The sequence below is a fragment of the Chinchilla lanigera genome, unplaced genomic scaffold (genome assembly GCF_000276665.1).
Source record: "Chinchilla lanigera isolate Chin_1 unplaced genomic scaffold, ChiLan1.0 scaffold00132, whole genome shotgun sequence".
Lineage (NCBI taxonomy): Eukaryota > Metazoa > Chordata > Mammalia > Rodentia > Chinchillidae > Chinchilla > Chinchilla lanigera.
The window spans coordinates 2710980-2724187 of record NW_004955533.1 but is presented as its reverse complement, the minus strand read 5'-3'; positions in this window follow the sequence as shown (position 1 = coordinate 2724187).

Sequence of the window (13208 nt, the reverse complement as noted above, 5' to 3'; positions counted from 1 at the left end):
CCGGGAGGCCGGAGCCCCGGAAGTCCCGGCCTTACCTGCGGGGATGCGCGCCCCGGGCCCCCGGGGTCCCGCAGAGCCAGAGCGGCAGCAGAAGGGCCAGGAGCCCAGAGCACATGGCGCTCGCTGCTGCTCCGGCCTAACCTGGGTGGGATCTGTTCCTCCCCCGCAGCACCGAGCGTTCAAATGGCGATGTGGGGATCCCCACCCCCACCCGCACACACGCCGGGCTTCCCCGCGGACCCATCCTCCAGTCCCTGCATGGCTGCCCCATTATTTATTCATAAAATACGACCCTGGAAGAAAATGGGCTCCTGAAACTACCTCTCTGCTGAGCATTCCTTCCTGCTCACGTAAATACAACTGCAGTTCGCGATGAAGAGATCTAAAACTGCACGATTTATTATCAATAAACCGAAATTCAAATGAGACTGGGAGACCCTGGATTGTCATTCAGGGGTGGAGAAGGCCCCTTTCCAGATAACCGGGGACTGTCCGTGGTCCTGAAAAAAGGCACGGCCCTTCGTGTTCCATGACAGGCCTCCATCCTTTGAATCTCACGGAAGCCCCCTGGCTCGCTGGGCAGGAAATCCACTAGTGTACATCGGTGTCCACCACTCCCTGCGTGTCCGCGGTGCACCCAGGATCCGCCTGCTCACCCGCGGCCACAGGTTGCATAATTTTTTAGTGACCGATCTTTACTAAAATTCTCTGGACTTCAGACTTTCAACAGTGAGGATGACGGTTATGCAATACTACTGGGATCATCCAACAGAAGCCACGAATCAAGCTAGTTTTCAAGTTCTAAACACTTCTTCAGGACCTAAGGAATGGTTAGTGATAGGTAACTTCTCAGTATCCACTCACTTTTTAAATAAAGCTTTTCTATCATGGAGATTCTATAGGTAAATAGCTAAATCTACATCTTTATTCTCTAACTGACATGTTTCTGTGCATTAATTTTAAATATCTTTGCCTTTTCTAAAAATCAGCAATTTTATTTTTGGAACAGTAAATGTGACTGCAGTACCTAAAAGGTTGCGAGATAAATATAGCTCCCTAATTATTTTCTGGAAAAGTCTGTTCATGACTACTTTGTAGTCTGTATCCTGCTAATGTGCAGTGGAAGTCAGCAAAGCGATACCTCTGTTATCACACACACACACACACACTCACACTCACACACACACACTCACACTCACACACTCACACACTCACACACACACACTTCATAATTAGTCTGTTTCTCCCACTTGCATGCACTTCTTTTAGAGAAATGCCCTGTTGAGGATCATGGCTATCATTTGAATAAAGCCAGCACCACAGCAAGAACTTCCCTCCTCCCTACAATTTCATATGTTCTAAGAACGGCAAGAGCACATGACACTGTTACGCAGCCAGGCACCACCTTACCACTTCTTGGCATCCACCTCTCCTTGGCATATTGTTGTCTTTTCCCCCTGGAACTGGAGGTTAAATCCAGGGTCTTCATACTGAGCTACATCCCAGCCCTTTTTGATTGTTTTTGTTTTTTTTTTTTTTTACTTTGAGATAAGTTCTCACTAAACCACCCAGGTTTGCTCAAACTTACGATCCTGCCTCAGCCTCCTCAAGTGTGGGGATCACAGGCGTGCGTCTTGGCTTTGCTTGTCACCCAGCTGCTACCTCACCCAGTTCTCCAAGAGTGCCCTGGTCAGCACTGGGTGGGAAGAGCCTTCGTTGCTCAACCCATGCCCAGGCTGTTTGTCCCTCACTTCTGACCATTCAGCTTCCCAGCTGAAAAGGAGAGCAAAGCTGCCAAGGAACACACTTAGTAACCACACATGTGAGGTCTGAAGTCTTCGTGAGGTCAGAAATCCATAGCATAGACCGTTGGCTAATGCCAGGTAAGAGCCAGTGGATGGAAGGTTCTCCTTTTACGGCCTCCTAAGAAATATCCCAGGATACACAGTGGCTGGGCTGCCCAGGATAGCCCTGTAAGGCTGGCCCATCAGAGCTGTCCGTGCTCAGCTTGGCCTGCAGGTACCAAGCCGTCCTGTCTGCTCTGACCCTTTCCTGCCTCAGTCCATTTTGGCTTCAGCCACATTTTCATATTACTTAAGCAATGTCGTTTACACTGCCTCAGGATATGTTTCCTACGGGCCCGAGGCTAAGTCAGAAACCAACTGGCAAGTCATTAAAAAAATCTCTCCTAAAACCCAGACCTTTTTCAACTGGAAAGGAAAATGAAAGAGAAGGATTTATGTACACAGGTGTCGATAAAGATGCATGGGGCTGCAGGCCCCTTACACACGGTGCACTCAGGCTCATCACGGTCACTGCCTATCCTGTGCCTACACTTTCAACAAAGCCTGGATAGCAGTGCCTGTCATTCAGCTCCTTTCCCCACACACCGTCTGGGAAGGGTGGGTGAGTACTGAGCACCAAGCACCCACTCTTGCCAGTGTTACTGAAACCTAGGTACTTGCCTACCTTCATTAGACGCTGATAATGCATCCTCTAATCTAACAAGAAATTACTAATTCAGTTCTTATTTTCACTTGTTTTCAACTGAAAAACTCTGCGGGTCCACAGTGGATAATTTTTACCACAGAAGGAGAAGGAGATAAACGCCATTTTGTTGATGATAAAGTGGGTTTATGCAGGCTCCAGGACTGTGTGGGAGCCCCCGTGGCCTAGATGGGCATCAAGGGTCCCCGTGCTGCTGTAGCTCTCAGAGCCACAGCGTTGGGACGTGGGCTGAGTGGGAAGTAATTAGGTCACTGAGGGCACTGACTTCTTACAGAATTAATGTGGCTATCTTGGGGGCTCGGGCTAGTTCTCTGAAAATACAGTGATTGAGATTAAAGATTGAGACCAAGTAGGTTCTGTTCCACAGGCCTGCAATTCCAACTACTTAGTAGGGTGAGGCTGGAAGATCACAAGTTCAAGGCCAGCTGGGGGCAGCTTATGGGGACCCTGCCTCAAACTGGAAAGGACCCATGAGGGGGCTCAGATGTAGAGCGCTTGCTTAACACACACAGGGCCCTGGATTCCACCCCCAACACTGGAAGAAAAGGTGAGCCTAGGCCCTCCTCCTGGTCTAACTTCCTGTCTGTCACACCACCCCTCCCTTGCACACTCTGTCTGTCTTCCCCATGCCATCCATACAAGGTCCTCCCTAGAGCTGAGCTTCACCCTCCAGATCTCTGAGCAGAATAAGCCTCTTTTCTGCATAAGGTATCCTAAAGTGCTTTGTGATAGTAGCAGAAAATGGGCTAACACGGTAGGTGGAAGGGAAGCGGCTAGGAGTCGCCTCATGGTCTCACCCAGCCTGTGCTTGTCTACTGCGGCCTGCCCAGAGGCCTTTCCCCAAACTGTGACTTGTGCAACTGCGGTTGCCTCTCACAAGCTCCTTTGTGATAGTGCACTCACGTGCCACTTCCGGTTCCAGGTAAACACTGACCCACACTCTTATCGCAGATCGTAACTTTGGTGTGCGCTAGTCCTCCTACATCGGTAGTCGTGCAATGTGCTTCATTTTGCAGCTGGATTCTTTCATTCACTCTTATGTTTCTGAGATTTAACCATGTCACTGCAGAGCTAGAGCATGTTCTTTTCATTGCTGAGTAGTAATCTATTGTATGGTTATTTTCTAAATTGTTTATCCATTCATTTATTAAGGCATTTTCCTAGTTTAACAGTCATCGATAGAGTTACGCACATTATTGATCTTAGTATAGGCATGTAGTTTCATTTCTCTTGGGTAAGTACCTAGGAGAGGTAGGTTGAATGAAGATTCCAAAGGAATTGGAGGACATTACGTTTCACCAGCAATGTTTGAGAAGCCCATCCGCCCTCTGTCCTCTCCATCCACTGCAGAATGTAATATCTCAATATGGTTTCATTTGCATTCACCTGGTGACATGAAAGCACACAAGTAAGGACGTTTCATTTGTAAACTGGCTAGTCCTTTCTGCCTGAAGATGTAATATTTTTGCACATTGTTAATTACATTATCTATGGTTTTGGGGGGATGTAAGTATTCTTTATATATTCTGAATAAAAGTCCTGCGCTCAGAAACATAAAATGTGAATACTTCCTCCAAATCTGTGGGCTCCCCTTTTCATTTTCTAGATGGTTATTTCAAAGGAAACAAAAGTTTAATTTGGAAGAAGATAAATTTCTCCATTCTTTTCTTATCTGGTCAAAGTTTTGTTATTCTATCAAAGAAATCTTTGCCTAATCAAAAGTTGAGATTTTCTTTCATGCTTTTTGTTCCTAATCAGCATCAATATTTAGATTGGTGGTATGCTTGCAGCTATTTTTACAAGTATGGATCAAGATTTTTTTCTTCCATATGGATACTCAGCTGCTGAAGCATGATTTATTGAAAATATTGTCCTTTCCTCCACTGAATTATCCTTACAGTTTTTTGAAAATCTATTGATCTCTTATAAGGGGATGTATTTTTTCACTATTTACTATTTTCCATTGATCTATATTTATATCTTTGCACCAATCCATACTGCTCTGATTAGTATAACTATAAATAAACATTAAAGTCAAGTAACATGATTCATATAATTACTATTCTACAAAATTATTTTGACTATTCAATCTTTTTGCATTTTTATATACATTTTAGAATAACCATTTGAGTTTCTCTGAAAAGACATGGTGGGATCTTAATTTGTGTTACATTTGATCTATCGATGAATTTAGGGGAAATTAACAATACTGAACCTTCCAACTTACAAAACTTCTGTATCCATCCATGTATTTAAATCATCTTTAGTTCTTTTCAGGTGTATTATAGTTTTCAGTGTAGAGATTCTACATTTGATTCACTTTATATTTTAATCTTATTTTAAGTAGTATCTTCAATATTTCTTTTTCCAATTGTTTGTGCTGATGTATGGAACGTGATTGATTTTATATAGTCATTGCATCCTACAAATTTGTTTGGTATGCTTACAATAATAGAATTTTTCCTTATATCCAAGAGACTTCATAATGTCTATAAATATAGCTAGTTTTATTTTTTTCTTATCTACTTATCTGAATTTTTCAAATTTCTTTTTCTTTCCTTACAGTGCTGGCTGGAACCTCCAGTGCTACGTGGAATACAAGTTAACGGAGTGGCATCCTTCTCTGTTTCAATGTTAGGGGAAATGTCAGGCTTTTCTTTATTATTTTTAACAGTTAACCCTGACGTTCATGTCTCCCTCTTAATATTCTTCTATTCTCCCTTTCCTCTTTACTTTTCCCATTTTTGCAGCTCCTGGGAAGATTTAGTACTTAGAGGGGAACAGTAAATGAAATGTCTGGCATGAATCATGGAGTGTCAGTGCTCTGGCTTGTGGTGTCAGAAGCCAGGGAATGTGGGGAGGGGTGGCGGATAGGAAGCCATCATGCTGGGTCAGAGGCTTGGTGTGAAAATCACAGCCAAAGCAAAGTAAGGAGGAATAGAAAGGAAAGTCCAACATAGGTGTCAGAGCCCGTAGGAAGTGAGGACAGCCTTGATGAGGGCAAAGCCTTCTGGTCTGAAACCAGAGTTAAAGTAAAGGGAAGAGGACATGCCACGCAAGCTGGGTTCATCCTGGAAGTCAGAGTTTCCAAAGGTAAAGAGGGTGTTCCAGGTATAGAATCCTGGAAGTTCCATCCTGAGATTGTCTAAGCCTAAGTAGATGGAGGGGGAGGAGAAAGAGCTAAAGAACTAAGGCTAATATTTCTCAGCCAAAGTGCATCTACCTGGAATGAGAAGATGGAGCCAGGCTATGTTGAAAAAGCACCCACGGATAGGCATTGGACAATGAAAGCATGAGATGCATATCCACATGGCATGGCACCTAGTGAAGAAAATGAAGCTCAAGCAAAGGAGTGCAGGCATCCACGCACCATGGAGGCCCAAAGTGAGGAGCTGGAACCTGGGTGGTGTGGAAAGAAAGTCTGCGGGAATGCAGGTGGTGGCAGCAAGGGGATATTGGTTATGTGGTGGAGAATTAATCAACGAAATATGTTGAGGGTAGTGAAAACTGGTTTCTCTCTGTTGCAAATATAAAAAGCAAAGTAATTCCTGAAATTGAGATTTAATGTATTAGTGCAATGTTTTCAAACATACTCAGAAATGTAAATGTGCACATACATACATATGCATGCACATGTGTATATAGACATGCTTTGCTGTTGGGAAATTGGGCCCTGGCAGATACCACAATCTCTAGGCCCTCAAGCTCCTCATATAAACAGTTTAGTATTTGAAACCATCCTGTACACATTCTCCATATACTTCAAATCATTTCTAGATTATTTAATATCTAACACAATGTAAATGCTATGTAAATTGTTGATATACCATAATGTTTAAGGAAAAATAATAAGAAAAAAATCGCACGTTTTGTGTAAGTCAATCTTTGAAAATATTTTGATATGAAATAATAAAGATCAGAGCTGAAACTAGTGAGAAAATAAAAGATTAATACAAAGGATCACTGAAACAGAGTTGGCTCTTTGAAAAGAAAAACAAGGTAAATAAACCCGTCGCCAAACCAAACCAAAGAAAGAGCAAGGAGACTCTATTTAATAAAATACAACTGAAAAGGGGATAGTGCAACAGACACACCTGAAATCTAGAGTCATTAGGAACTATTTAGAAAACATAGTACAGTAAAATCAAAAAACCTAGAAGAAATGTACAAATTCTTAGACATATGTGACTTACCTAAATTAAACCAAGAGGATTTAAAAAAAAAAAACAAATTAATAGCAAGCAATGAAAATAGTGATTCCATTGTGTCAAGAAATCTGTCCATTTCTTTTGTGTTTTCCATCTTATTAGAATATAGGTTCTCCTGGTAGGTATTAATGATCTCCTGGGTTTCTGTGGGATCTATTGTGATTCCCCCTTTTCATTCCTAATTGCTTGAATTGGTGCTTTTTCTTTCCTCTTTTTGATGAGTAACAGTTTATCAAGTTTATTTATTCTTTCAAAGAACTAACTTTTCAATTAACTGATTCTTTGTATTGTTTTCTTAGTCTCTCTGTTTTTTCTGGTACTAGGAATCGAACTCAGGACCTCACACTTGCCTGGCAGGTGCTTGTGCAGCTGAGCTATATCCCCAGCCCTTGTTTTCTTAGTCTCTATTGCATTAATTTCTGCTTCTATCTTTATAATTACCTCCTTCATACAAGCTTTGGGTTGTCTTTGTTATTCTTTTTTTAAAAGTTTGAGGTTCAACATTAGGTTATTTATTTGAGCTTGTTCTGTTTTCCTGATATGTGAGTTCATCGCTATAAATTTCCCTCATAGGACTGCTTTCATGGCATCCCATAAGTTTTGGTTTGTTCTGTCGGCATTAAGGTTTAATTATATATACTGTTTAATTTTGTCTTTAATTTCCTCTGTCTTTAATTTCCAATTTTCCATTGGTTGTTCAGATGGATATTGGTTAATTTCCATGTGTTAATGTAGTTTTTGTGATTTCCCTTGTCATTGATTTCGATTTTCATTAAGCTATGGTCAGATTGTTTTGCATGGGATGATTTCAGTTCCTCTACATTTACTTACGCATGTTTTGTCAGCTAATATACGGTCTATTTTGGAGAATGTCCCGTGTGCAGCTGAGAAGAACGTATTCTGGTGTTTTGGGGTAGAACATTCTGTAGACATCTACCAAGTCCATTTGTTCACGGGCTTGGTTTTATTCTAATATTTCTTTTTTGATTTTTTTTTTTCTCTAGTTTATCTATTTGTGAGATTTGGATATTAAGTCCTCTCATTACAATTGTATTAGTGCTTATTTGGTTTTATATGTCTGTTAATATTTTTTATGTAGTTGGGTGAACATGTATTTGGTGCATAAATATTTATGATTGTTATCTCCTCCTGGAATTTCCCTTAGTAAATATGTAGTGGCCTTCTTTGTCCCTTTTCATCAGTTTTGGTTTAAAGTTTGCATTGTCTGCAAATAGAATAGCTGCCTCTACATTTTTCTAGGTTTCTGTGGCATGGAGAATTGTTTTCCATCCTTTGAATTTTAATATATGAATTATTTTGGGTTAAATGTGTTTCTTGAATGCAGCATATTGTTGGATCTTGCTTCTTGATCCATTATTCCAGTATGTTTCTTTTGATTGGTGAGTTGAGACCATTTATGTTTCAAAGACTCAATCCAAAAATGGGCATCTGAGATGAATATGCACTTCTCAGATGAAGAAATACAAATGGCAAATAAATGCATGAAAAAATGTTCAACACCATTGGCCTTTGAGAGATGCAAATTAAAACAACACTGAGATTCTATCTCACTCAAGAAACAATGGCTATCATCAAAAAATGAACTGATAATGAATGCTGGTGTGGCTGATGGGGGAGAGGAACCCTTCTCCACTGTTGGTGGGAATGTAGACTGGGGCAGCCACTGTGAAAACCAGTGTAGAGATTTGTTAAAATCTAGGATTAGACGTCCCATTCACCTAGCTATGCCTTTTCTGGGTATCTTCCCAGAAGAAATAAAAACATCATACTATAGTGATATATATGCACCCATGTTTATAGCAGTACAGTTTGTAATAGCTACATTTTGGAGACAACCTAAATGCACATCAACCAAGAAATGAATAAAAAGGTGTGGATTTTTTGCTGTAATAGAGTACTACTCAGACATAAAGAAGGATAAACTGGGACTTTTATAGGTAAATGGATGTAACTGAAGACCATATTCATAAGTGAAATAAATCAGACCCATATATGTAAACATCATATTGCCTCAGTAGTGTGAAAAACTGAATGAATAATTAAGATCCAAAATGTACACAGATATTGTGAATTGGGAAGAAAGTTTAAAAAAAACTGAATGAATAATTAAGATCCAAAATGTACACAGATATTGTGAATTGGGAAGAAAGTTTAAAAAAAGACAAACTGTGATGGGGGAAAGGGGAAAGGAAGAAAAGGAAAAAGAAAAAATATATTTATACACAAGATAGTGAAGATAGTTATGCAGCTAGTTTCTCTTAGGTCATTGAAAAGAAAGTTTTGTGCTTACACTGTGTGGACAAGATATCATGCCTATATTTTGTACTCTGAATAACTACCACAATGATAATAATATGTAATCAATTAATTATTGTAATTCTCTAACTAACTTGTTTTGAAACTGTATTTTATGGTCATTTTTATTTTTTCTCTTTAAAACAATAAGTAAATACATAATTACATACCTAAAATCTTTTTAAAAACACTGATAAAAACTCTCCCAAAAAGAAAATCAAAGGCCAGGACAGATTTATTGGTGAAGTTTATCAGACCTTTAAAGAAGAACTAAAACAAACTTTCCTCCACTATTCCATGAAATAGAAAGGGAAGAAGCATGTCTAAACTCATTCTATGAAACCAGTATCACCCTGATACAGAAGCCAGATCAAGGTTAAAATATAAAAGTTCCTACAGACCAATACCCTTGATGAACACAGATGCAAATATGCTCACTTTTTTATTTTATTAGTATGTGTCTGTAGTGTACACAGTGTACAATCATCTTGGGGAGCAGTGACATGTACACATCACAGCTCATTTCCTTTTCCTAAAATCCTTTTTCCCGTCCATCCTTCCTTCTTCCTTCCCTCCCTTCTCCAATTCACCTATCTAATTTTTCATTAGTGTTGACATTAACCTGATCTCATATTATGGCATAGAATGTTTACATTAATTGTGGTTATTAGGTTCCTGTACATGCATGCCTTTGTTCTAGTTACTTAGCCTTCCCCTCCTTCTCACCTCTTGCCCTTGTTCTCTTGAACCACTATCTTATTTTAAAAGACCCACTTTGTTTGTATTTTGCCTCACTCAGGTGAAAGGTACCGTACAGTATTTAAGCTTGTATGTCTGGTTTACTTCACGCACCATGGAGAAAAATATCAGTAACACATTTGAAAGACACATATCATGATCAAATATCAAATATATTTCAATCCAAGGATGAAAGGATAGTTCAACACATACAAGTCAGAAACATAATAAGCCACATCTATAAAATCAAAGATAAAAATCACATGATCATTTCAATAGATGCAGAAAAAAACCTTCAGCAAAATTCAACATCTCTTCATTTTAAAAAAGCCTTGACAAAATTATGTAGAGAAAGACCTCACTACAATATTACAGGGGCTATTTATAGCAAACTTACATGCAACACCATATTAAATGTGAGAAATCTGAAGGCATTCCCTCTAAAATCAAGAACACTGTTCAACGTATTACTGGAAGTTTTAGCCTCAGCAGCTAGGCAAAAGAAAGAAATCAAAGAATACAAGCATGAAAGCCAACAGTCAAATCACACCTGTTTTAGAAGACCATAAAAACCCCATCAGAACATTTTTTGATCTGATAAACAAAATCAGCATAGTGACAGGACACAAAATTAACATACAAAACTCAGCAGCTCTTCTATACACCAAGAATGGACTCACTGAGAAAAGATTTAAGAAAACAACTTTACTCCAAATCACTTCAGGAATTACCTAAGAGCAAACATAATCAAGAAAGCAGAAGATTGCTATGGCAAGAATTACAAAACAGTGAACAAAGGAGCTGAGCAAGACAGTAGAAGATGGAAAGACTTGCCATGTGTGGAAAACTTTGCTGGTAATTGTCACATTACCAAAAGCAGTCTACAGATTTAGTGCAATCGGTGTTAAAATACCAAAGACATTCTTCAAAGAACCAGGAAAAAAATCCTAAAATTCATACAGAAACACAAAAGGCCCACAAAAGTAGAAGGAATCCTACACAAAAATAGCAATACTGGAAGTATCACAAAGACAGCTTTCAGAACTGCCACATAACCATAGTAACAGAAGCAAAATGGTTATTCGTCATGCATTGAAAACACGTATTGAAAATTAATTAGTTTTGAAAAACCTGGCATGGTACCTGCATCAGAACAGGTGTGTAGACCAGTGGAATAGAACAGGGGCCACAGCAGCAAGCCTACACATGCATAGCCAACTAATTCTTGACAAAATATACACTAGGGGGAAAAACATACATTGGAGAAGACCACCTCTTTAACAAGTGGTAATGCGAAAACTGGACACCCCTACGTAAAAGATCAAACCTCTCACTCTGTGCAATATCCAAACCAAAACAGACCAAAGACCGAGATAGAAGACCAGAAACTTTGAAACTGATGGAAGAAAACATAGTGGAAATAAAGTTATTGCACAAGCAAAGCTTTCAGGACTAAGACCCCAAAAGCTCAGGGGATAATAACAAGAATGAGCAATTGGGACAACATCAAAGGAGAAAACTTCTGCAAATTAAAAGGCAAAGAGAAAACATCAAAATGAAGGGACAGCCTGCTGGGAGAAAATCTTTGCCAGCTGTTCCATCAGCAGGAGATTAATACCCAGAAAATATAAGGAACTCAAAACATATAATGACCTGTCCGTAATCTCATCTAGTCCAGAGGTAGAGTGGAAAGGATCACAAGTTTGAGGCCGACTTGGGAAACATGTAAGACCCTGTCTCAAAATAAAAATTGTACAAAGGGATAGATGGATAGCTCAGTAGTTTAATGGTAGCTTGCCATGTGCCGGTGTCTGGGTTGAATCCCCAGCATCACAAATAATAATCACCCAGATAATAAATGGGCAAATAACCTGAATGAATGCTTCTCAAAAGAAGAGGTATAAATGACCAGTAGCTGTGTGAAAACATATTCAACATCTTTAGCCATCAGGAAAATGCAAATCAAACAGCACGGAGGTTCTGTCTCAACCTAGCAGAGTGGCTGTTATGAAGAATACAAAAAATAATAATTCAGGTGAAAAGGTAGGAAAAATGAACCCTTTTACACTATTGGAGAGAATGTAAATTATTAGTACAATCAACTATGGAAATCAGGATGGAGTTTTCTCAAGAAACTTCTTTGCAAAAACCAGAAATAACATATGATCCAGCTATACTGCTTCCTGACATACACACAAAGAATTAAAGATGAAGTCAGTGTATTATAGGATACTTTAAGATCCATGTTTATTGTAGCACAATTCGTAACAGCCTAGCTATAGAATTAGTGTAAGTGTCCATCAATGAATGAATGGATAAAGAAGTGTGTGTCTACAATGGAGCACCATTCAACCATAAGAAAGAACAAAACCATGTCATTTGCAAGAAAATGGATGGAACTGGAGACAACGTTAAGCAAGATAACCCAGATTCAAAAAGACAAGAATCCTATGTTCTCAGGCACGTTTGAAATTTTGAAAAAAAGAGCAGGAGAAGTAGAAAGGAGACTAGTAAAGAGGAGGAAAGGCCCAGAGGAGGGGAAGAGAAGCAGCAAGAGGTAGGGGAGGGAGGTGGGTGAGTGAACAAAAAGGAGATTTTTATATGTATGCATGAAAATGTGACAATGCAACCTAATACTCAGCATCATTGAAATTCACTACCTAAAGAATTAGGAAAAAGCTTTAAGTCTCTTTGCTTGGTATGCAGATGTAGAACAAATAAACACCAAGAACTGACCACAAATAAATATATTTATACACACACATATACATATATACGTACACACAAACATGCATTTATGTGCATATGTACTTATATACATACACATACACACATGCATATATAAGACATATATATATATATATATCTTTCTACCCACTAAAGGGCCTGGTCATATCAACAGCCCAGTAGCAGTGAGCTTCCTCAGCACCAGAAAGGAACCAGGGATCCTTCGGAAAATGCAACTGGGGATCCCTGGGAAAATGGTGGATTCGAGACAGGCAGAGAAAGTGTAAAATGAGACCAAAGCATCTTGTGCCTGAGTAAGGAAGTGCTCAGTGTCGGGGATATGTGCTACTCAGCTTCCTGTTGCTACAGCAAGTGCCTGAGACATGTAACACGCGTCGGGGGAAGGTTTATCCTGGCTCACGGCTTAGAGGTTCCAGGCCAACTCCAAGAGTCCCATGATTTTGGGCCCCTAAAGGCAGCATAGCATGGGGGCGGGCCTGGCATGGCAGAGCCACCCGCTCACCTCACGAGCCAGGACCAGAAGACAGAGACAGGAAGAGGCCAGGGTGCCATGGTCCTCTTCAAAGGCACATCTGGCTCCCATCAGGGGTCACTTCCTGATTTCCCTAAACTTCCCAAAAGCACTACCCGAGGGCCAAGCCTTTAATACATAGATCCTTGAGATCCACATACCCAAACCACAGCACATAT